The following is a 25983-nucleotide window of genomic DNA, read 5'->3' as shown; positions in this document are numbered from 1 at the left end:
CTTCCTTAAGCACCTAAGGAAGTAGAGGCGTTGTCGTGCCTTCTTGATAACACTGTCAATGTGTGTGGTCCATGTCAAGTCCTCGGATATGTGGACTCCGAGGTACTTAAAACTGTTCACTCTCTCAACCGGTGCCCCGTCGATGCTGAGGGGGCTGTAGTCCCTGACCCCGACCTCCTAAAGTCCACAATCATCTCCTTTGTTTTGCTGACGTTCAGGGAGAGGCTGTTCTCTTGACACCATCCCGCTAGAACCTTAACCTCTTCCAGGTAGGCCCTCTCGTCGTTTGCAGAGATCAGGCCCACCACTACTGTGTCGTCAGCAAATTTTATGATTGTGTTGTTGTTCCGCTGTGCCACACAGTCATGTGTGTACAGGGAGTGGAGGAGGGGACTCAGTCAGGACACAGCCCTGGGGGGCCCCTATGTTGAGAGTGATGGATGAGGAGGTGCAGTTGCAGTTGCCTGCTCTCACCACCTGGGGTCTGCCCGTCAGGAAGTCCAAGACCCACTGGCAGATGTCATAGTTCAAGCCCGGGTCCCTGAGCTTGGCTATGAGTTTGGAGGGGACTATGGTATTGAATGCTGAGCTGTAGTCGATGAATAGCATTCTCACATAGTTCCCCTGCCTCTTGTCCAGGTGTGATGCTGCTGTGTGCAGCACATGGGCTATGGCGTCCTCCGTGGACCTGTTGGGGCGGTATGCAAATTGCAGGGAGTCCAGGTTGATGGGGAGGGAGGAACAGATGTAGCATCCGAGGTTGGTGGCAGTCTCTTGTGGACGGCCTTTGCAGAATAACTCAGGCACACCATAGATCTTGCAGATGAATCTCTCTGTTGATGTCACAAGATCTTCTGTGAAAGGGCCCTTCCCAAGGCCAGCAAGATCAGTGTGATGGTGCTTGAACACCTGCCAGGCTGTTTTCTTTCCGTGACCACTGAACTGGGACACACTGTCACATCCGGTGAGGGCATGGAAGGCAAGGATTGTGTCCAGTTGATCATCAGATAGTAGCTTTCTAATGTCATGTACTGGAAAATATTTTGGATCCTTCGATGTCCCAGCTTTCATGTAGAGATGCGTACATCGGATTCTGTCATAGTGAGCCAAGAGTAGAAGCAGCACATCTGTGTCACGCGCTGACACAACGATTGTTTCCACTGGAGCCTGGATGAGAAAATCAGACGTGTATCAGCTTCCTCATGGTCAGCACTCAGAGAGGAGACTTCAAGATCTGGATCTGTTGACTTGACAGTTGTCCCTTCAGCAAACCTCTCTGATACTACAACTACAGGTTCATCATCCGGGCTGTGCTCTATCAGGTGGTTTGAGAGTAGTTGAGTGATATCTGATTTGTTGTCTTCAAGGGCCATGAAGCTCGACCAATCGGCAGGAAGTGGAACAGACTTGTTTTTGATTTCACAACGTACTGGCCTGTGGCGCTGTTTGCGTTTCACCCTTGTGCCTGTTTTGATGGATTGGTCATGGTATCTGTCAAAGACGACATCTACTCTCTGGTATTTTGCTCCCATCTTCAACACGGTGTCAGTGAACTTGTTGGCATAGTCACCAAATGTTGTAGTGTCAGGTGGCTTTCCGAGTGCCATTACCAGAGCTTGGCCATCAATGACCAGGCAGCTGGGTCCCTGAAGGGTAAGATCTGCAGGGGTTTTAACTTGTTTCGTCAGTATATTTGCGAACACAGACTTGTTGGTGGAATGTAGACTCCTGTTAGTTGTGGCCAGAGATGGTGGGATGGGCATGAGCTCATGCTGGAGGATATTGTCAAGGTCTACCTTACGACCTGCTCTGTAAGCTGTGATGAGTATTTGTAGAATCTGCCTGTCCACTTTGATGGTGTTTTGCTTGTTCTTGGAAAGTTGAACAACTTCATACAAAGAGGCAAATGTCTTTGGCTTTGTTCTTTCGAATGGGTGATTTCAGGTTCAGGTGCTGGTCACTATCTGGAGGTTCACACAAACGTTTGTCCACAAACATGTTCAGTTGTGCCTGTCCAAGGTGTTCTGCGCCAAGTATGGATTCTTGAATCTCCGGTGTGACTACGTCCTTGTTGATGTATGTAAGAAAACTTACAAAAGCACATTTAATTTAGGTTTGTACCTTGTGTAGTCACACTTAACTCATTAAGCCCCACCATTTATTTTTTGAAAATTCGCCTAAAACAGCATGCTTACATTAAAATGCTTATATATCCAGATTTATAAGAGCTACTTGCATAAACTTGGTACCGGAAGAAAGCCAAGACTTGGGGGATTCTAATGTTGGTGTCCAACACTGTACAGTTATTACCAAATTGCTGTAGTATTCCTGCAAACACTGAAGAAATGTCATTTTTTGTATCCTCACCTATACAAAGATTACAGTTAGACAGTCAAAAACACCCTGTTACTCATGGTTGCACCCCAGCTATATTCCTACTTTCTTCCTCCATAGGTGCAGATGTTCTGTGCAAACTTTCATGTCAGTAGAATAAAAACTGTGGGTTTAGCACCTGTTTTTGTGGAGAGAGGGCCTGGTGCTGGCGGCCATGTTGGATTTCTCAATTTTGAGGCCTTATTTGACATTTTTGAGCTTGGTATACAGCAGATTTGGATTCAGCACCCCTTAATACCCCTAGAAATGTTGTGTACCAAAAATAAACACGAAATGCCTTCAGCACTTTATACAAGCACATTTTCTGAAATTCTGCCTAGTCTACTCGAGACAGGGACCAAGAGAGTCCCGGTCAACGGCGTGTTGAGATACGCCACGCCACTCCTGCGGCGAGAAGGAATGCCTACTTTCCACGCCAAAGACAGACGCCATAGAACGGTACCTGCTGAACACGGAGCGGCGCTTAGCCAAGAACCCCGCCCAAGAGAGTGTATACCGCGCTGAGATTGAGAAGCTCATCACAGCGGGACACGTCACAAAGATGGACATTAAAGAGGCTGACCAGACCACTGAATCGTGGTACGTGCCCCACCACAAGGTCCATCACAACGGTAAAGACCGCATAGTATTTAACTGCAGCTACCAGATCGGATCCCAAAATCTGAATAAAGAGTTACTGCCCGGTCCCACACTCGGCCCCTCCCTACTCGGCGTTCTACTCCGCTTCCGCCAGGAAAAGGTGGCCATCAGCGGGGACATTAAAGGAATGTTCCTGCAGGTGAGATTAGTAGAGGCGGACAAGCCCCTGTTACGGTTCCTATGGAGAGAGAAGCCAGGAGATGAGCACCCAGCCATCTACCAATGGGAAGTCCTCCCCTTCGGAACGACGTGCAGCCCCTGCTGTGCGACATTTGCACTACAGAAACATGTAGCAGAGGACCCAGCAGCGGACGGAGAGATCTACACAGCATTTGTCCTCGCCCGCTCGAGAATAGCCCCACGCAAGCAACAATCTATCCCACGTCTAGAGCTCTGCGCAGCCCTAGCCGGAGCGCACCTAGCCACGCTCATCCAACGTGAGCTCACCATACCGGTGTCTAGAACAATCCTGTGGTCAGATTCCACGATGGTACTCGCCTGGATCAAATCGGACTCATGCAAGTACAAAGTCTTCGTGGGAGTCAGAGTCACCGAGATTCAAGACCTAACCGAAGAGTTAACCGGAGAAACAGAGTGGCGCTACGTTGATACAAAACAGAACCCAGCTGACGTCATCACCCGGGGGATGCCCCTGGATGACCTCACCCATCGCAATGTCTACAGTGACGGCCCCGCATTCCTAAGACTCCCGGAAGGACAGTGGCCCATGCCTATCCCGAGGGCAGCAAGTCCAGAGGAGGTGGAAATTAAGAAGTCTGTGTTCTGTGGATTGAGCACCGTAGCCTCCACCGACCCTAACATAAACGATTGCACGTCCATAGAGAGTGCACAACAAAGAACATTCCTGCGGTACCACCCGGAGTGCAAGTCCCCCGCTGATATGTCAGCAGCTAACTACGAGGAAGCAGAATTGCTTCTACTGCAGCGAGCCCAGAGAGACTCGTTCCCCGATGAATTGGCCTGTCTACAGGGAGGAAAGCCCGTCCCATCCGACAGCAGATTAATTCATCTGGCCCCCGAGAGCGACGCTCACACCCTCATCAGAGTGGGTGGTCGCCTACGCAGAGCCCCCAATCTACCGGATGACATTAAATACCCGATCGTATTGAACAGCCGACACAAGGTCACAGAGCTGATTATAAAGAAATACGATGAGGATGTACATCACGCAGGAGCAGAAAGAGTCTTTGCGGAAATCAGACGTCGTTACTGGATCCTACAAGGAAGAGAGGCGGTACGACGCTTCCAACGAACATGTCTAGACTGCCGCAAGTGGCGCGCGCAGCCCAGCATACCAAGGATGGCTGACCTTCCTCCATGTCGCCTCCGAATCGGTGACAAGCCATTCCACTCAACGGGTATGGACTGCTTTGGCCCGCTGCACATAAAGAAAGGAAGAGGAACTGAGAAGCGGTGGGGTATTGTATTCAAATGCATGACCACCAGAGCGATACACATCGAGCTTCTCCCGACCATGAGCACAGACTCATTCCTTATGGCCTTCCGTAGATTCATATCACGGAAAGGAAGACCGTCTACCCTATTGTCCGATCATGGGACAAACTTTAAAGGCGGCGAAAGAGAGCTGAGAGAGAGCTTCCAAGCTATGGGCCCAGAACTTAAGACCCACCTCGCTCCAGCACAGGTTGATTTCCAATTCAACCCCCCAAACGCACCCCACTTCGGTGGCACTTGGGAACGAGAAGTGCGCTCCATAAAGACAGCCCTGTACGCAGTACTTGGGGCCCAGACTGTGGCGGAAGAAGTCCTAATGACAGTCCTCACGGAGATTGAGGGAGTACTTAACTCGAAGCCCCTCGGATATGTCTCCAGTGATGTGGCGGATATCGACCCAGTTACCCCCAACACACTCCTGATGGGGCGGCTAGATCCTGCATTACCCCAGACAATGTACCGGCCTGAAGAAGCGAACGGCCGACGAATGTGGAGGTACAGCCAAGTATTAGCCGACAAGTTTTGGAACAGTTTCCTACTGCACTACCTACCGTCTCTACAGACCCGCCAGAAGTGGGTAAAGGAGAGAGACAATTTGACAGAAGGAACAGTCGTCATGATTATTGATCAATCACTGCCCAGAGCTATGTGGCCGGCCGGCCGCGTAAGCAAAGTGATCACCGGTGCCGACGGCAAGGTCCGAGCAGCTGAAGTGCTCGTCCAGGGTCGCACTTACACCCGTCCCGTGGCAAGGCTCATAGAACTGCCTCGACTCCCAGACACAATCGATGATGACCATGACCCTACAACCCTATGACTTTGTGAAGTTGACTGACCCCTACAGCAAACCCTTATGTGTAAATAGACAACGCGATTAATCTGTCTCTGTTTAACTGATTAGGTCCGGGACCTATTCAGGGGGTGGCTGTTGTGAAGGGCCAGATTAAACCGAATATATATATTTATTTATATATATATATTTAATTGTATTTGTATATTCTCTAATATTCCCTGATATCCCTTGTATATTCCTTGTACAATATGCATTGAATATCCATTCTAGCCTACTGAACATCCCATAATAGTCTCCATTCTACTATTGGTCGAGACCTTGGTGCCAGGCTGCCATACCCCTCAGACCCAGTTCAAACGTACCGCTCGACATGTACGAACAAGTCCTAGTTCCGCGTAGGAATTTGGCTACCGCACCACTAATGGGACTATTTGTTCATAGTGCGTATATATACTGCGCTACTAAAGTAGGACTTTCTTTTCAGTCCAGTTTCTTACCCTCCAATAGAGTCACAGACGTAAAGCCTCCCCGCGATGCCACGTGTGGGAGTAAGGCCAAGTTCGCCTACCATCGGTATTGAGACATCGTGTATATTAATATTTGAATAGTCATATTTGGCACTATATCGTCGAGTTGGACGTAGTCTATTAAGCTAATAATAGTCTGTTAATATATAGTGCTTCGTGCGGTGAGAATACTACCGTAGTCAGTACCCCATCGTTTCGGGCAGAGAACTGGCTGCTTACCCAGGGTGGTTGACCCTATGTGAAGCTGCACCCGAGGAGCCCCAGAGCCGACGAGCGAGTGGACCTGTATACCGGATTATTCTACCGACGACAGCCCGCCTTCCCAGGCACGGATTATGCTTTGGATACTTTGATTATTCTATGGATAAAGACCCCCGACACTACCGTGTGTTGGAACCCCCCCCCCTGGAGAGGACACAAGGTGAGGAGACGCTCTGCAAGACGAGGTCTCTCCACATCTCTCCCCCGTGGACCGGAGAGAGCCGGCCCACAAAGAGTCCACCTGCTTTCATCTGTGGTCCAAGGATCGCCGGCGCATTGAACGGCACTACAGTGGGTTCTCCTGGGTACCCTTGGCCGGACGAGGCAGCTGGATTCTACCCCCCCCCCCTCCTACTCCTGTCGGCTTACAAGCGACCGGATTAACCCCCTCTAGTGTATCCAGCCTATAATCATTAAAGTATCATTGCTGTTATTCCTTAACTATTCCAGGTCGTATATTTACCACCTGCGCCTTCAGAGATTGGACATTATCTATTGATATACCGACGAATACTCCTTGCCATAAAAGTGCATACTATTTCAATTCATAAATGTAATTAAGTGATTAAGTGCTTATTCTACACACCATCGCTGTGTAGGAAAATAAAGACCTGTTTCTAATTCGTACATTTGTGTTGGATCCGTTTCATCTACGTGAGAGTGTTCATGATAATATATTTATGCCGTGTACTGGGTGGCCGAATATTAAGTACAAAGGTAGTGGTAGTAAGTATCATATCTAGTAATACAGTCAGGGAATTGTACCCCTCAGTTACAAGCCCTTTTATGTGGCTACAGATGATGGGCTTCAATAAATTCTTGGCAACATTCTGTTCCTCCAAAAACCATTAGGCAGAGTAAATCATAGATATATAACACTAGATGGCTTACCCGCGCTGCTGGCCAACGGAAACCGACGTTGCCACATGGCGGCCATCTTGCAAGGGTGGAGCATGGCCACTAATAACATGCATGTCTATGGTGCATGTACTATTGAAATAATCATAGCTTGCTCAATTTTCAACCGTTTGGTTTGTTAAAAACGTCAGAGATGTAGTTATCATACTGCATACGTATAATGGACTTTTATTTTTTGATCTACTTTTTTCTCCACCTTTTTCCATATTTTTCTCCCATCCCAATTTAGTCGTTATGCCAATTCCCTTCCTGGTTGTTGCACACTTTTGCCCCCTACTGTCGGTCTGGGGAGGGAGAAGACTACCACATGTCTTCCTTCGATACATGTGGAGTCAGCCAGCCGCTTCTTTTCACCTGACAGCGAGGACTCTCACCGGGGGAGCGTAACGCGTGGGAGGATCACACTATCTCCCACAGATCCTTTCCCTGCTGAACAGGTGCCCCGACCGACCAGTAGGAGTTGCTGTTTACAACGACCAGGATACATACCCCACCGGCTTCCCACCCGCTAACACTGCCAATTGTGTTAGTAGGGACGACTGACCAAGCCGGAGGTACCGCTGACAGCTGGATTCGATCCCACTTAAACACTAGGAGTCTCCTCCCCAAACTCCACGAACTTCGACTGCTTGCTAGTAAGAATAATCTTTCAATAATTTGCTGTAGTGAAACATGGCTAGATGATTCTACCAGATGCTGAAATTGAAATAGAGAATTTCACGGTGATAAGGAAAGATAGAAATAGGAATGGCGGTGGTGTCTGTATATTTGTGAGGTCAGATATTGATTTTAATGTTAGAGAGGATTTAAATAATGATCAAATAGAGGCAGTCTGGTTGGCTATTTCTCTCCCCAAAAGCAAACCAATCCTTGTTGGGGTGTGCTATCGTCCCCCCAATCAGAGTGATTTTTATGATTTATTGGGAGAGACCTAATTGTGATGACTTTACCACAGCAGAGATTATTGTCCTTGGGGATTTAAACACTGACTTTCTCAAGAAGGACTCTACTATTTTCAAAGCATTTGTAGATTGTTTGATCTGATGATTAAGGAACCTACTCGTGTTACACACACCTCTCAAACCATTATTAATCTGGTTTTGGTATCAGATAGGACCAGGATAAGCAAACGTGGAGTAGTAGAATATACTATTAGTGACCATTCCATGATCTTTGTGACTAGGAAGATTCAGAGAAATATATTTAAGTGTCACAATACAGTGAAAATTAGGTATCTGAAAAACTATAGCAAAGCTGCTCTCCACAAGTGTTTTAATAATGTAGATTGGGCAACTGTACTGAAATGTAATAATATTGATAAAGCCTGGATATGTTTTAAATCTATTTTTCTAAATGTAGTGGAGAAACTAGCACCAAGCAAAGTGGTAAGGATCAAGCATAGAACAGAGCCCTAGGTTACTGATGATATATTAAAACTGATACATTTAAGAAATTTAAGTTTCTCAAAATGTAAGAAGTCAAGGGATAATTCAGACTACCAAGAGTATAAGAAACTAAGAAGTGAAGCGAACAGGGAGATTATGACAGCCAAAAAATCCCACTTTTCTGAAAAGATAGTCAAACACAGGAACAACCCCAGTAAATTGTGGAAATCATTAAAGGATCTAGACTACAGCAAAAGGCTAAAAACCAAACCTAGCAGCCTTAGTTTGAACCACGAGGGTAAATTGACCTCAGACAAAAAAGAGGTGGCGGAGGGGCTGAACACGTACTTTACATCAGTGGCAAATAATCTAGTAAAAGATCTCCCAGAGCATTCAGGGCGTTTCGGAGAAACACAGGTTAATGAGTATTACTCACAACTAGGGCTGCAAGAGGACTCTTTTTCTTTTAGTAAAGTGACAGAGAGCGCAGTCCTCAAGAGACTAAGTCAACTTAATTCCAGTAAAGTGACAGGATTAGATCAGATGCCTGCTAGGTTTCTTAACGACGCAGCAGAGTGCATCACCCCTGCTATTACCCACCTAATCAATCTCTCCATAGAGCATGGGAAGGTACCATCAGATCTAAAGAGTGCTAGAGTAATTCCACTATATAAGAAAGGTAATAAGTCAGACAAGGGTAACTATAGACCAATTACTGTAGTATTTTAAGTGTACTATCAAAAGTCATAGAAAAAATCATACATGAACAGATAAATACATATTTAGTGAGTAACAATATCCTATTTGAGCATCAGTCAGGCTTTAGACAATCTCATTCCACTGATACTTGTCTGGTGTATTTGACTGACTGCATCAGAAAGGAGATTGATGCAAAGAAATTCTGTGGAATGATCATGTTGGACCTACAAAAGGCCTTTGATACGGTTGACTATAGCGTCCTTTTATTTAAATTGAAGGCGATTGGGTTTAGTGGGTCAGCCTTGAACTGGGTCATCTCATATCTTGACCCCCCTAAAGAGGTCCTGCATTATTATTATTATTAGATGGTAGATGTAAACGGGACCTACTCCTCAGCCAAGGCGATCACCTGTGGGGTTCCTCAAGGGAGTGTCCTGGGGCCTCTCTTCTTTCTCATTTACATAAATGATATGAAGAATGCCTGTTCATCAGACCTCTTTCTTTATGCGGATGACTCAGCCATTCTGATCTCCCATAAGGACTTGGCAGTAGTGGAGATGACCCTTAGTGAGGAGCTATCAAATGTGCAGACATGGCTGTCAGATAACAAACTATCTCTTCATCTAGGGAAAACAGAGGCCATCCTGTTCGGATCAAAGAAACGGCTTGGTAAAGAAATTGAAATGAAGGTAAGAGTAGATGAGAAGCAAACGTTTTCGTTTACAGAAATGCTCATAGTCATTTCTGTATGTACACTTGACGTGACTGTGAATTAGGGATTTTGTTTATTTCAGTTGCCCTTCGAGTTTAAATAAAGGTTTGAATTAATACATATATATATATATATATATATATATATATATATATATATATATATATATATATATATATATTGTGGCAGACCGCCTGGCGTGGTAATAGGGAGGTGTAGTCTGACGTCACTTTGGACCACCCGCGAGCTTTCCATTCTTGCACAAAATGAGTTCCCTTCTATCGCTAACATAATTGTTTAAGCATTTTTGGTTGAAATAAAATTAGACGTAATTATTTTACGATTAATTGCGAATATTTTCATGTTGAGCTATAGATTGTGGATGAATACACACAGAAAGGTACACCATGCAAATGTTCATGCTTTATTTGTTTTAAACGAGACGATTTAGAAATGGGCAAAGGGGAAATACGTTGCAATTTTGGACCGGCCGGAAAGAGAGAGAGAGAGAGAGAGAGAGAGAGAGAGAGAGAGAGAGAGAGAGAGAGAGAGAGAGAGAGAGAGAGAGAGAGAGAGAGAGAGAGAGAGAGAGAGAGCAGTGAAAACAAGGGCGGTGATGATTGAAACATGTGCTTTAAATGGAAGATTCCTATATATATATATATATATATATACTATATATAGATATAGAGTTCTGTGTGACTGTACTTGGCATGGGTATAAAATATCCATAACTATAATGTCGTTTAGTTTGATTTACAATAGGGATGCTCGATATTGGCTTTTTTACCGATACCGATATTCCGATATTGTCCAACTCCAATTTCCGATACCGATACCGATACCGATATCAACCGATACCGATATATGCAGGGTTTCCCCCCCAAAAAACGGAATAATTTCAGGTAACTAATAATTTCACTGGATGCATTCAAAAGGCTTTCTAAATGTAAGCATTATCTGTGCAAAATATGATCATTAAAAAAGTAAAAATGAACATTTTAAACCAACATGCATACTTTTGACAATAAATAAAATAAGAATTGGTTCTTACTTGCTTGCCTGGGTAAATAAAGGTTAAATAAATGTTAAAAAAAAAAAAAAAAAAAAAAAAATTGTTATTGTTTTTTTTTTTTTTTTTTTTACCGATACCGATATTTTCCGATATCACATTTTCTGCCGATATCGGCCGATAATATCGGTCGGCCGATAATATCGGACATCCCTAATTTACAATGTTCTTAATTTGTGAAAACATGAACAACACATTATTCAGGAAAAGTCATGGAATGGGAACATTACAATTTATTTCAACATAATTACTGTATATATACATTACAAATAATGTACCATACTAACAGTCCAAATAATGTACCATACACAAGTGATTTCAAATGTTCTTCTCTCTCTCCCTCTCTCCTCCCCTCTATATATCTATCTCCCTTTCTCCTCCCTCTCTATATCTCTCTCTCTCTATCCCTCCCTCTCTACTCCCCTCTCTCTCTCTCTCTCTCTCTCTCTCCTCCCTCTCTATCTATCTCTCTCTCCCTCCCTCTCTATCTCTCTCTCTCTCTCCCTCCCTCTCTACTCCTCTCTCTCTCTCTCTCTCTCTCCTCTCTCTCTCTCTCTCTCTCCCTCTATATCTATCTCTCTCTCTCCCTCCCTCTCTACTTCTCTCTCTCTCTCTCCCTCCCTCTCTACTCCTCTCTCTCTCTCCCTCCCTATCTACTCCTCTCTCTCTCTCTCTCTCTCTCTCCCTCCCTCTCTCCCTCTGTGGTGTTATGAGCAGCTGTCAGGATGCTGGTAATGAGGTCTTAGCACGTAGCCGGCATGGTGCTGGGATTTGTCGAGCCACAGAGCTGAGAAATTAGGACACATCAGATATGTGCAGGCATGCCTCTTGTGTGTGTGTGTGTGTGTGTGTGTGTGTGTGTGTGTGTGTGTGTGTGTGTGTGTGTGTGTGTGTGTGTGTGTGTGTTTGTGTGTGTGTGTGTGTGTGTGTGCGCGCGCGCAGGCATGCCTCTGGCTTCTGTCTGCCTGTGTGTCTGTGTGTGTCTCCTACGGATTTTAAAACCCCTTTGATTCTCACCCAAATTCTGTTCTTATTCTCCACAGCGCTCCCCATTCCGGGGGGAGAGAGCAGAGGGAGGGAGGTGGGGGGGGCAGGAGGGAGGGAGGGAGGGAGGGGAGGGAGGGAGGGAGGGAGGGAGGGAGGGAGGAGGGAGGGAGGGAGGGAGGGGGCGGGGGGGGGAGGCAGGCTGGACGGACTGTTCACAAACATCTCAGCCAACTGAGCGGCTTTCACTAAGAATTCACGCACAGATCTCTGCTCCTCAACTGGAGGCAGAACGCATGCCTTCATCTGCACTTATTCCCCTGCAGGTCCTATAGTGTGTTTGTATACCAGCACCAGAGACTGCACTGACTGCTAATCTGGTAAAGAAAGTCTTCATCTCAAAGATGATGAAGACTATGATGATGATTATGATGACGATGATGACAATGAACGCCAGACAGGAGCCTCTAAGTGGTGGAAGAAGTACACAGTTCCTTTACTTAAGTAGAAATACTCAGATAAATGAGTACTCTGGTAAAAGTAAAAGTCTTCTCATACAAATTCTACTTAAGTTAAAATAGAGAAGTATTTTCTATTTAATTACTTTCTAAGTATAAGTATGCATTCTACATAATGTGTGTGTATTCCCAGTGCTTGGAAGCATTCAATCCTCGATCCATTAACCTCTAAAGCAGGGGTGGGCAATTATTTTTCCGGGGGGCCGAATGAGCAACTGAAATATGTTGGGGGGCCGGGCCAAAATTCCAAACTCAATTATGCATAATATAAATTTTATTCTATATAAAAAGCAGTAATGGCATTGTTTTGACCCCTGGTAAGAGTGTATGTTATTATTTGGCAATTAAAGGTGAGGTTAGCTTTCAAAAATATAATTTATTCAAATAGAATTTATTTCCAAAATGATAAACAAAATGTGAAACATTAATAACAAAGGGCATTTTGAGTTTCATATACTATTGAAACAAGGATTTTCTTAGCTTTCTAAAGACATCACATCATCTTATAGCAAAAATAAACAAGACATGTCACTGAACTGTGTAAAGAAAAGTGTCCCCGTTTTGTAGCCTTTTTTACTTTACATGCCTATATTAAACATTTAATGTTTTCAGAACTGTGCAAAAAAAAGAAAAGAAAATATCAAGTGTCCCATTTCACTTGTTATATTTCCACATTTTAGTGTTCTTCAGTTCTTTTTTTTTCATTCAGTGTGAGAAATCCAGTCTCTGTTGAGCTTTAACAAGTCCATCAAAGTCAGGTTGATGTCTGAGGTGGAGATGCGAAGCACAGCTGCCAGATGTTCATCAGTGAGAGAGGATCTGTACCTGACTTGGTAAACGTCATGACTGAGAATGTCTGTTCACATATGTAGGTGGATCCAAAGAGAACACATCTTCTGAGCATGTTCCTAAGGTATACTGTGCGTGTGAACGTTGACATGAAAAAAAAAAAGTAAAATTTTTTTTATCATGTAATCTTTCGCGGGCCGGTCAGAATCATCCCGCGGGCCGGATCCGGCCCGCGGGCCGTACAATGCCCAGGTCTGCTCTAAAGGTTATGTTAAAGTGGTATGTGGTCCAGTTATGCTGCCCTGATTAGCCCTCTTGAAGTTAACATGCTTTAAATGTGTAAGCATATAATATATATATTTTTTATCTACTTTTTCTCCCATTTTTCTATTTTCTCCCATCCCAATTTCGTATCGTCCAATTCTACCCTCCCCTGTCTCGAACGCTGTTAGGCCATGCTCCACAAGCCGGCTGCAATGTGGACGAAGCCTTACATCACGGTCCCCTCCGGTACTCGAGGAAGCAGCCGTCGCATCTTTTCACCTGCACAGCGTGATCTCTCAGCGGCAGGGGTCTGCGTGGGAGGGACACGCCGCCCCCGTCGCTTCCTGATTCTGCTGCGCAGGCGCACCAACCGACCTGTAGGAGTCGCTGTCCACAACGTCTGATCCCCACCCATCAGCTTCCCCACCCTAACACTGCCAATTGTATTAGTATGAACGACCAGCCAAGCTGATAGCAATGTGGAGAGCTGGGCTCGAACCCAGCGCCTCCTGCATTGGTGGCGAGCGCCTTGCCCACTACACCACCTAGCCACCCGAAAGCATATAATATTCATAAATTTTAACCATGTTTCTATGCAAAATCTTTTTCTTTAAAGTAACTAGTAACTGATGGGTTCAGATAAATGTAGTGGAGTAAAAGTACAAAGTTCCCTAATATGAAAATACTCACGTAAAGTACAAGTAGCTCGGAATTGTACTTAAGTACAGTACTTGAGTAAAAGTAATTAGTTACTTTCCACCACTGTCTGTCTCCTCACATTAACCCTCTGAGGCTGAGTGACGCACGGGGGGTGCACGCGGAGGGAGAAGCACTGGCAGCATAAAGAGCCCGACAGCCCGTCGTTCAGTGCTTGTTCGTACTGATCACTTGTGGTTAGTTTTACCCAAGAAGCCTATTGATAAATATTTGCATTAGTATTCCTTGGTTTTGTTTCCCCCCCCAGTGTTTTGTTTCGTCTTTATCGTTGCTAACCGGCGTTGTCTTCTCTTTCAAGGATAGGATCTCCGCCCTCGGATTAACACCGCTTCGCTTCCTGCGAGTACACGCTCTCCTACTGGCGTCTCAGGGCGCACAAATGGATTTTGTACTCGGACATTTCACACACACACACACACACACACACACACACACACACACACACACACACACACACACACACACACACACACACACACACACACACACACACACACACACACACACACCACACACACACACACACACACACACACACACACACATGACCAGACGTTGGGGAATGTTATGACATCTGTCATAGTGCCCCCTCTCTGCCGAGCTGTGTGGGGGTCCTGACCTCGCTCAACACCCTCAAGACCTCCAGACAGCAGGACAAATGGGCCCAGGCTGCCGCCCACACCCCCCCAGAGGAGAGAGAGGCGAGGGGTCGCTGGGATCAGACCATTCACATGGTGACCCAGGGCATGAGTCAAAACTACCACACACACTGACAGAAAGGAGAGAAAGAGAGCAAGAGGGATGGAGAGAGAGATAGAGAGATAGAGAGAGAGAGAGAGAGAGAGAGAGAGAGAGAGAGAGAGAGAGAGAGAGAGAGAGGAGAGAGAGAGAGAGAGAGAGAGAGAGAGAGAGAGAGAGAGAGAGAGAGAGGTGATACAGAGAAAAAACACTGTTCCCAGGGAAGGAAAGAGGAAGAGAGGAGGAGAGGTGGGGGCGCTATAAAAACAGCCACTTGTTTTCTCACCAGGAGCTTGAACTTGAGATCTGTCGCCGCTTACTGCCACCCCCCCCCAACCACCCACCACCACCTCACCGCACCTCACCCCACCCCCCCTCACCTCACCCCCACCTCACCTCACCTCAGCTTTTACTTAAATCCATATCTTTGCATCCATCCATCCATGCATCCAATTCTGGTTCCATCCGTCCATCTTTCCATCCATCAATCCCTCCAGCCATCCCTTCATACATACATACATCCATCCATCCATCTTTCCATCCCTCCCTCCCTCCCTCCATCCAGCCATCCTTCCATCCATCCATCCATCCCTCCATCCATCCAGCCATCCATCCATCCTTTTCCTTGGCTAAATGAAGAGGAAGGGCCCGGCTCTTCGTGCAGTGAGTAATGTGAGATCTATAGCAGACCGACAAGGGGCCAGCAGGATTAGTCTGGGTAATTGATCGGCGGTTCCAGCTAGATTAGCCGTGGATAATTGTGCAACGTGTGTATTTGTATCAGGGACATCCTTTCTCTCACCGCCTCGCCTCCCTCCCCCCAGGTTAAGGGCCCCATCCTGTTCCATCTCCCGGAAGACATCTCTCTACAAGGTTGTTTCTGAGACTAACAGATAAATCCATGCCTCAACGGGGAGGGGAGACGTTAGCAGAGGGGAACGCAAGGTGGAGGAAGGGGGGGGGGGGGGGGGGGGGGGGGGCTTTTTCCATCGGGAGTGAAAGGGTTAACAAGACGGGTTCTGCCGCCTCAGCTCGCCGGGAGACGGAGCCCACCTTCTATAGCCGGCAATGCGATTCCTGGCGGCAAAATGTGTTTACCTCTTGATTATTCACTGCATTAAGTCCCCCCCCGATAACTCAACAAACCCCGACGGCCGATTTGGAAAGAAAAAAAAAAGCCCTTTCAATTTCATTCACGCTCAATATGGGGGAGAATAATGACTATTAGGGGGCCGGCGCTGCCTCCACAGCATACCAAAGAGCCCAGAGGCCTCGTCTGAACCGATCCCGGGCTCAGGTCCACAGCACCACACACACCTGTCCAGGCGTTGCCAATCAATTGACTCGACAGTCGGATTTTGAACACGAGAGCGGAGCGGTTGGGGAGTCGTCACCGTTTCAAGTTACAAGACGAATGTGACCCGGCACAGTGGAACCCTTCTTGTTAACCCTTTCACTGTCACACTACCAAACGGTTAACCCTTTCACTGCAACAATACATAAGGTTAACCCTTTCACTGCTACACGACAGCAGGTAAACCCTTTCACTACCACACTACAGAAGGTTAACCCTTTACTATCACACTACAGAAGGTTAACCCTTTACTATCACACGACAGCAGGTTAACCCGTTCACTACCACACTACAGAAGGTTAACCCTTTACTATCACACTACATACAGTTAACCGTCTGTAGTGTGGTAGTGAAAGGGTTAACCGTATGTAGTGTGGTAGTGCAAGGGTTAACACTTTCTTCGCCAGGCTTATGTACATCATTATACCATCCTCTGCCAGCTCTATTTATCTATGGAGAAGTTCCCCTTCTTTGCAGGGCTATAACTTTTTAAATTGTATTGCTAAATTGACATTATTATGGCCCATTCAACATCAAGTATCTATTGTTCAGGGTGTAGCAACGTTATACTTTTTCATTCACATATTCATACTAAAATACTGTCTAAAGTATAAGTATGTTTTTATCGTTTTCTGCAGCTTTCTGCAGAACGTGATTTATACCCCTAAATGCATTATATTGATGATTGTATACAGTTTGATAGCGATCGGCGCAAGATAAAAAATTCAAATGGACGTGCTTCTAGAAGTTACTACTTATCATCTGATGTTGACCGGATGGGGGGGGGGGTCGTTTATAATTCCGTGGCCAACGTTAGATGATTCATCTAGTGTGGGTGATATGATCATTAGAGCAGTTTGTATCGAACACGTTAAAAAAAAACGCTGAAACTCACCGTAGCTTCCTCGTAGTGTTGGGCGATGAGCGTGGAGCAAAAATATTCCTATTATGGGATGTTGAAATATGCGATCCATCTCCAGGTTGTATAATAGTATAATGTTCAAATCATGTTGTTTATCGAGTTATTGGTAACGGATTGCTATCCATTGTGTCTAGCTCGAGTCCCGGGACTATTAGCGAGTGATCGGACCGAATTGGAATGAGCACCAGCTTCCGTTTCCGGTTTCCGGTTTGGGCGATCCGCCCCGATCGGCCACCAGATGGCGCTCTTGAACCGTTGGAGAGTTGAGAGGGGATCAACAGTAGATCTCAAGTCTCCGGGGGAGAAATATGATTGCGATCACAGATTTTTGAAATATTGATCTCAATGACGTGTTTCGGCGTCATTGGCAGAATTAGCATGGCGGGGAATGACGAGTTTAGGCGTCCTTGGCAGAGAAAGTGTTAATGAGCTCATATTCCCGTATTGAGCTCATACTAGCTCCAGATAGTTTTGATTTGATTTGATTTAAAATCTTTATTTCAAACATGTAAATGCAAACAATATAAAACAAAAACAAATCTTTGATCTCTAGCAATGAAATAAAGAAAAATTCAAATACATTTCTTTTTTTTAAAGGAGTAGGAAGAAGTATACACTTATTTAATCCTACCCCTTTTCCACCACTCATAATGAATGTACTAATTTAAAACCTTACAAAACAATTTTTTTTTTACATTTCTATAACGTGTATTTACCCAGGCAAGCAAGTAAGAACAAATTCAGATTTTATTTATTGTCAAAAGTATGCATAATGTTGTGTTAATTCCACAACAAGAGATATGTAATGTTAATTACCTGAAATTATTCAATTTTTTGGGGGGGGGAAACCCTGCTTATATTGGTATCGGTTGATATCGGTTGATATCGGTATCGGAAATTAAGAGTTGGACAATATCGGTATATCGGTATCGGTAAAAAAGCCAATATCGAGCATCCCTAATATATATATATATATATATATATATATATATGCAAAACATAAACACATGATAACAAATCAATAAAATAAAAACAGACAGAAGAGAGAGAGGGAGGGTCATAAAAGAGAAGCCGCCTATTCTCGGTCGTCGCTCCACAATGGTGGAACGAACTTCCCACCACAGTTAGGACAGCTGAAACCCGATACATTTTTCGCCGTCGACTAAAAACACACTTCTTCAATCAATACCTGAAGTAAAAATTAATAATGTCAAATCCCTTCCTCAGCCCTGTACCTCGTGAAAATGATTTCTTTATAATTCAGTTTGAATTGTCTCATGTTTGGACATAGTTAGCCACACACTAATGCAAAGTCAATGGGCTCAAGCTCCTGTCTGTACAGGCCCGGCTGAAGTTAATTGAAATCTACCCTGTGTTGCACCGTGGAGTACATTTCAGTGAGCTTCAGTCAGCTTGTACAGACAGAGCTTGACCTCATTGACTTTTGCATTGGCGTGTTGGTTAACGATCCTGGAGTATGAGGACCTGAGAGAATGGCAACGGATTCCATCAATCATCATCAAGTGAGCAAGACATAGAGCTTAGGGTTCCACAAATCACGACTACTCCTTGAGAGTAAAAGCACCTACGGGAGGCCGCAATTCGAAACTGTCACTGGTAAATGTCCAAACACCCCCCCCCCCCCCACCCAACCCCCAATGTACACTTTCCTCCCCCTCAAATGTATATATTCTCTTTTAGAAACTCTGTCTGTAAATAAACAGTACTGTATATGTGTATGTCATGTATGTCATAAATGTTATGGATTGAAAATGGACAATATCGGACATCCCTAGTCATTACTTATAACATCCCCTGTACCATCCACCTCTCATCATAGCAGGAGGCAATGCTCTGCAGAGGTCAGTGACTTCAAATACCTGGGTTCCTGGGTCAACTCCACAGAGCGGGACCTTAAGGTGAGGAAGGCACTGGCATTGAGGACCCTGACTGGCATGAATAGCGTGTGGAAATCCAGTCTCCCCCGACACATAAAAATGTGCTTCTTCCAGGAAACCGTGGAGTCTGTACTCCTCTATGGCTGTGAATCATGGACCCTGAAGCCCACCTTGCAGAAGTCTCTGGACGGATGCTCCACCAGAATGCTGCGTGTGGCACTGAACATCGATCAAAGCGAGCATGGAACCAACAATCATCTGTACGGGGGGCTACCAAGGCTGAGCGACAAGGTGGCATCCAGGAGGATGAAACTTGCAGGTCACTGCCACCGACACCAGGAACTTCCGACTAGCAAGCTAGTGCTCGCGGAGCCAACCCACAGGCGCCGACCAAGAGGACGTCCCGCGCCAACATACGTGGACGTACTGAGGAAGGACGCAGGTGTGGAGAGCTCTACGGAACTGGCCGGATGTATGGAGGATAGGAATGATTGGAACCCGCTGGCGAACCCAGGACATTATTTGAATGTTGCGTATCTCCTCATTCTCTGACAAACTCTGAAGTGTGCACCTTCACACTAAACTAAATCTACACCCAAACACCCCCTTTGGGATCAACCAGCTCCTCCATAGGTTGGCTCCTCCGACACCCTGCCCCTATACCGCCGGACCACCTGAATGCGAGTGCCACAGTTATTTTGAGAGGCCAGGTGTGCTTCCTTCTGTCTCTCTCACACACCGCGGCTGAGGTGTGTTGATTACGCAGAGCGGAGAGGAGGGGGGGGGGGGGGGGGGGAGACCCCCTGGAGAAGTTGCAAATTACAGTTAAAGCCCCTAAAGACGGATGGAGGTAGGGAGGGAGGGAGGGAGGGAGGGAGGGAGGGAGGGAGGGAGGGAGGGAGGGAGGAGGGAAAGATAAAAGGTGCAGAAGAGAAAGTAGGGTTTTTAGAAATAAATAACTGAAAGAAAAAAACACTGATAAAAGCATGACGGCTGCAACCTTCTGTCTTTTAACTTCCTTCATTGTTATTCTCTGTGGTGTCTCCGTCTCTGTGGAAGTCTTCTTGTGTGAAAAGGACGGTTTTGGATGTCTTATTGTGTGAAAAGGAGGGTTTTGGAAAAGTCTTCTTGTGTGAAAAGCCGCCACAGAAAATCTCACAAACGCCTCAACCCTTCCTTTTCTCCATCCCTTCCTCTGTTTTTGGTAAATGCAAATGGATGAAAGTAACCTAACTCCCCACTCAATTCCCCCCAAGCCCCATACAGTACATACACCTGGGGCCGGTTGCACAAAACCCCTTAAGTTAAGATGTATTACAATTTTAACGGAGTTAACCATTTCACTCCACACTACAGTCGCAGTGAAAGGGTTAACAAAATAGGTGAGGCTGATCACAAGACCACAGGAGCGGTCTCCATGGAAACTGTCGATTATTTTCCACTGTAAAAATCTCTTCCCTGCAGTACATGCCTTAATGTTTTCCCCTTAACTAAAGAAACCATTTAAGGGATTCTGTGCAACAACCTTAAGTAAGACCCTCAGCTAATGATAAATTAAGTCTTAAGTGGCATACCTAGGATAAAACGTAAGGTGTTTTGTGCAACCAGCCCCTGGATACTCTGTAAGACCCATGGATACTAGCTGTCCCATAATGACTATAAGTATTGGGCACGGAACGCTATGGGCCTTTAGAGGAATGGGCCAGTCGGCCCCCTCTGGAGAGAGAGTACTTAGCAAGGATCTTTGTAAAGGTTACATGGTGGGTTTAAGAGCAACAGTCTCTTCTTTCTTTCTTTCTTTCTTTCTTTCTTCTTTCTTTCTTCTTCTTTCTTTCTTTCTTTCTTTCTTTCTTTCTTTCTTTCTTTCTTTCTTTCTTTCTTTCTTTCTTTCTTTCTTTCTTTCTTTCTTCTTTCTTTCTTTCTTTCTTTCTTTCTTTCTTTCTTTCTTTCTTTCTTTCTTCTTTCTTTCTTTCTTTCTTTCTTTCTTTCTTTCTTTCTTTCTTTCTTTCTTTCTGTCTGTCTGTCTTTCTTTCTTTCTTTCTTTATCTCTCTCACCTCTGACTTTCCTGCTGACTCTCATTCTATCTATCTTGCTCCCTCTCTCTCTCTTTCTCTGGTTTTTCCTTTCACTGTCCCTCATTTCCCTCTATCTCTCTATCTCTCTCTCCATCTCTCTCTCCATCTCTCTCTCTATCTCTCTCTCTATCTCTCTCTCTATCTCCCTCGCTCTCTCTCTCTTTCCCTCTCACTCTCTCTCCCTCTCTCTCTATTTCCCTCTCCCTCTCTATCCCTCCCTTTATCAATTCAATTCAATTCAAGTGGCTTTATTGGCATGACGCAGCTTGTACATGTTGCCAAAGCAAATGGTTGATAACATAAGCATGGATTACAAAACACATATTAATGTCATAGTATATACAAAAATGTTCATCATAAAATAGAACATAAAATATTACGGCATAAACATGTCAGGTGACTGTCACTCACTGTCCCTCAGTTTGTGGCAGGCAGCAACATAGGCTGCTGCTAGCTCACAGCTTGTTGAGTCCTCCCCTAGTAGGACTGGTAGTTTTCCTGTATCTGGTAGTGCAAGAAAACCTTTTGTTATTAGTTCAAATTTTTTAAAATGCGTTTCTCTAATATCTTTATATTTTTCACATTTGGTGAGGAAGTGCAACTCAGTTTCAGGCTCACTGAGGATGCAATGACAGCATAGCCTTTGCTCTGCAGGGAGCCAGGTTTTCCTGTGCCTCCCCTTTTCAACAGCGAGGCTGTGCTCACTCAGTCTGTATTTTGTCAAGGTTCTTTTTAGTTGTTGATCAGTCACCATGCTCAAGTAATCTGCTATGGTGTACTGTCGATTTAGAGCCAGATAGCACTGCATTTTGCTCTGTGCTTTTGTTTGTGTTTTCCAATAGGTGATGTAGTTTTGTTTTAGCTGTGTAGTAATTTGATTTATTCTGATTGGTGATGTGTTCTGTTCCTGAGGTGTGTTAAGAGAGCAGGTTTGTGGACTCAGCCTCAGGACCAGCTGGGTAAGGGGGTTCCTGATGCTCCTCAGCTCTTGGCACTGCAGGGCTTGATAATGGTACGAGAGGGGGTCACTTCGTTTTAGGTGTGTCCAAAAGTTAATTGCTCTTTTTTGTATTTTTAGTATTAGTGGGTAACGGCCTAATTCTGCCCTGCATGCATTGTTTGTAGTTTTCCTCTGGACATGTAGGATAATCTTACAGAACTCTGCATGCAGGGTCTCAATGGGGTGTTTGTCCCATTGGGTAAAGTCTTGTTTTGTAAGTGGACCCCACACCTCACTGCCATAGAGTGCAATTGGTTCAATAACACATTCAATAAATTTTAACCAGATTCGAATTGGTATTTCTGTTTGTATATTTCTTTTTATGGCGTAGAAAGCCCGGCGTGCTTTCCCTCTCAGCTCATTGACTGCTTCCTTAAGATGTCCAGTTGAACTTAGTTTTAGGCCTAAATAGGTGTAATGTGTGCAGTACTCTACATGTTTTGTACCAATTGAGAACTTTGGTAGGACGTCCTGAGATCTGGATCTTTTTTGCAATATCATTATTTTGGTCTTTTTGGGGTTTACTGCCAGGGCCCAGGTCTGACAGTAATGCTCTAGCAGGTCCAGGCTCTGCTGTAGGCCGTCTGCTGTGGGGGACAACACAACCAGGTCATCTGCAAAGAGCAGGCATTTCACTTCCCGATTGTGGAGACTTACACCGGGGGCAGAGGACTTTTCGAGTATATTAGCCAATTCATTAATATAGATATTGAAGAGTGCCGGGCTGAGGTTGCAGCCCTGACGAACGCCTCGCCCTTGGGTAAAGAATTCTGTTATTTTTTTGCCAATTTTTACGCTGCACATATTACCAGAGTACATTGATTTAATAATATCATATGTTTTACCCCCTACACCACTCTCTATAACTTTATAGAACAGTCCTGTATGCCAAATAGAATCAAAAGCCTTTTGGAAGTCAATAAAACAGGCATATATTTTGGTTTTATTTTGGTTTATATGTTTATCAATTAGGGTATGTAGGTGTAAATATGATCGGTTGTGCGGTGTTTTGGTATAAATCCAATTTGGCTTTTACTCAAGACATTGTGCTTGGTAAGGAAGTTTAAAAGTCTGGTATTCATAATACTACAGAAAACCTTCCCCAGATTACTGTTCACACAGATGCCTCTGTAGTTATTAGGGTCAAATTTGTCTCCGCTTTTATAGATTGGGGTTATGAGTCCGTGATTCCAGATGTCAGGAAAATATCCTACACTCAGGACCAAATTGAATAGTTTTAATATAGCCAATTGGAGTTTTTTGTTCATATTTTTCATCATCTCATTCAAGATGCCATCAGGTCCACAAACCTTTTTAGATTTAAGAGTTTGTAGTTTCTTAAGGCCCTCCCATAGTCGAGCAGACTGTACACAGAGCAGACTCCGCGGAGGTCCGCGCGGACTCTTTGAGCTTTTGATCTCAGCGGACGTCCGCGCGTCAGAAAATAGGAGCTTCGCACTTTGCACTCTGCTGTGGGTCTGCTTTGACTCCCTTTGAGTCTGCGCGGACCTCCACGGAGTTGCTCTGTGTACAGTCTGCTCGACTATGGGAGGGCCTTTAAGCAGTTCCTGCTCAATAATTGGGGAGTCTAATGGGTTTTGAATGTCTTTTATGGCAAGCTCCAATTCAGTCAATTTATCAAGAATTTGAGATTGTTCTGTGTTTCCATCAATTTGAACAGTGTGGTATAGTGTTTTAAAATGGGTTGTCCATATATCACTGTTCTGTATAGCCAATTCCTGTTTTTGTGGTTTGTTTATGTGTTTCCAATGTTGCCAAAAGTTGTTTGTATTGATTGCCTCCTCAATTAGTGTCAGTTGCTGTTTGTCATATTGTTGTTTTTTGGTTCTGAGTGTACGTTTGTACAGTTTTAGGGTCTCACAGTAGAAAAAGCGTACATCAGCATTATTAGGGTCTCTGTGTTTTTGATTTGATAGCATTCTAATTTTTTTCCTAATGATTTTACAATATATATCAAACCAGCTGTTTTTTGTTGCAGTTTTTGGTTTGTTTGTAGTATATTTCAGTTGTGCCTCCTTTGCTGTTTGTCTGTATATATTGTTAATATTGTTTACTGCTAGGTTGAGGCTTTCTTTACTGTGAGAGTATGTGGAGTCCAGAAAGTTATCCAAAAGTGTTTGGATTCTTGGGGTATGAGTTGCTTTCTGGTATCGTTCTGCACTGTTTTGGTCCCATCTGTATTTCTCTCTCTCTCTCTCTCTCTCTCTCTCTCTCTCTCTCTCTCTCTCTCTCTCTCTCTCTCTCTCCCTCTCTCTCTCTCTCCCTCTCTCTCTATATCTATCTCTCTCTTTCCCTCTCACTCTCTCTCCCTCTCACTCTCTCTCCCTCTCCCTATCTTTCCCTCTCCCCCTCTATCCCCCCTTTCTCTCTCTCTTTCTTTCTCTCTCCCTCTCTGTATTTCTCACTCTCTCTCTATATCTCTCTCTCCCTATCTCTCTCTTTCCCTCTCACTCTCTCTTTCCCTCTCCCCCTCTATCCCTCCCTTTCTCTCTTTCTTTCTATCTCCCTCTCTGTATCTCTCTCCCTCCCTCTTTCTTTCTCTCTCCCTTTCTGTATCTCTCCCTCCCTCTCCCCTATCTCTCCCTCCCTCTCTCTCTTTCTTTATCTCTCCCTCTTTGTATATCTCTCCCTCCCTCTCCCCTCTCTCTCCCTCTCTGTCCACCCCCCTCTCTCTCTCCCTCTATTTTCTCTGCCCGCCCCCTCTATCTCTCTTTCTATAATAGTGATATTACTTTGACGCCTCAGCAGAGTCGATGCCGGTGGCAGGAATGAAATTCGATGAAATTATTTTCTATAAAAAAAGTCCAGGCCTTGTTATCCACGCCGCCGATCATTTGCACACTGTGACCTTGAAAGTGTGCGTGGAATTAGCCGACTCAAAGCAGTGGGTTAGGAGGCGAGGGCCCGGGCGACAGAGGAGGACACACAGCAGGGGTGCCAGGACGGAGGTAGAGAGAGAGAGAAAGAGAGAAAGAGAGAAAGAGAGTATGAGAGAAGGAGAGAAAGAGAGAATGAGAGAAAGAGAGACAGAGAGAAAGGGAGAATGAGAGAAAGGGAGACAGAGAGAAAGGGAGAATCAGAGAAGGAGAGAAAGATAGAAAAAGAGAAGGAGAGAAAGAGAGAAGCTCTTTGTTGGGACTGTGAATGGACATCAAAATGGCCCAATGAATGACCAGCATCCTGTCAATCTATGTACAGTATATATGCAGTATATTTATTTATCATGAGTCCGAAGCTCTACTCATGTAGCCACGCTGCCGGACTGATGTGATGAAGTGATTAGGCAAATTCATATATTCCTTTCAAATTCAAATTTCAAAGCTCCTTGAGATGGGTCAATGGTCAGTTAGTCATTTAGTTTACATAAATTAACAGTTTATGAGTAATACAAACATTTTGGATCGATTGTAAACTATTTATATTCTGTTTCATAGCGTAAAATAAAAAATGTTGCACTGTACAGAACACCATTGGTCGGGCGGCTGGGTGGCGCAGCGGACATTGCGCTCGTCAACGCAAGAGACACCGGGTTCAAATCCGGCTGTCGGCGTTGCCTCCGGCTTGGGCCGGCCATCATACTAACTCAATTGGCAGAGTTAGCGGTTGGAAGTCGATGGGTGGTAATCTGGACGTTGTGGACAGTGACCCCTACAGGTCGGTTGGGGGACGCCTGCACAGCAGAGACAGGAAATAGCGGGGGTAGTGTGAGCCTCCCACGCGTTACACCTCGCCAATGAGAGTCTGCGCTGGCAGACAAAAATATGTGACAGGCTGCCTCCTCATGTAGTGGAGGGGACACGTGATGCAAGGCTTCTATCCTCCCTAC

General features: G+C 45.0%; 1 protein-coding gene across 1 annotated transcript in view; it reads right to left on the bottom strand.

Moving 5' to 3' along the window:
* The window catches only part of sdk2b (sidekick cell adhesion molecule 2b), an 846423-nt gene that overhangs the window by 227571 nt on the left and 592869 nt on the right, over positions 1–25983 (bottom strand).

Source organism: Notolepis coatsorum, assembly GCF_963971535.1.
Source record: "Notolepis coatsorum genome assembly, chromosome: 15".
Classification (NCBI taxonomy): Eukaryota; Metazoa; Chordata; class Actinopteri; order Aulopiformes; family Paralepididae; genus Notolepis; species Notolepis coatsorum.
Note: the sequence above shows the minus strand (reverse complement) of the source record. Positions and strands in the feature narration are given on the sequence as shown.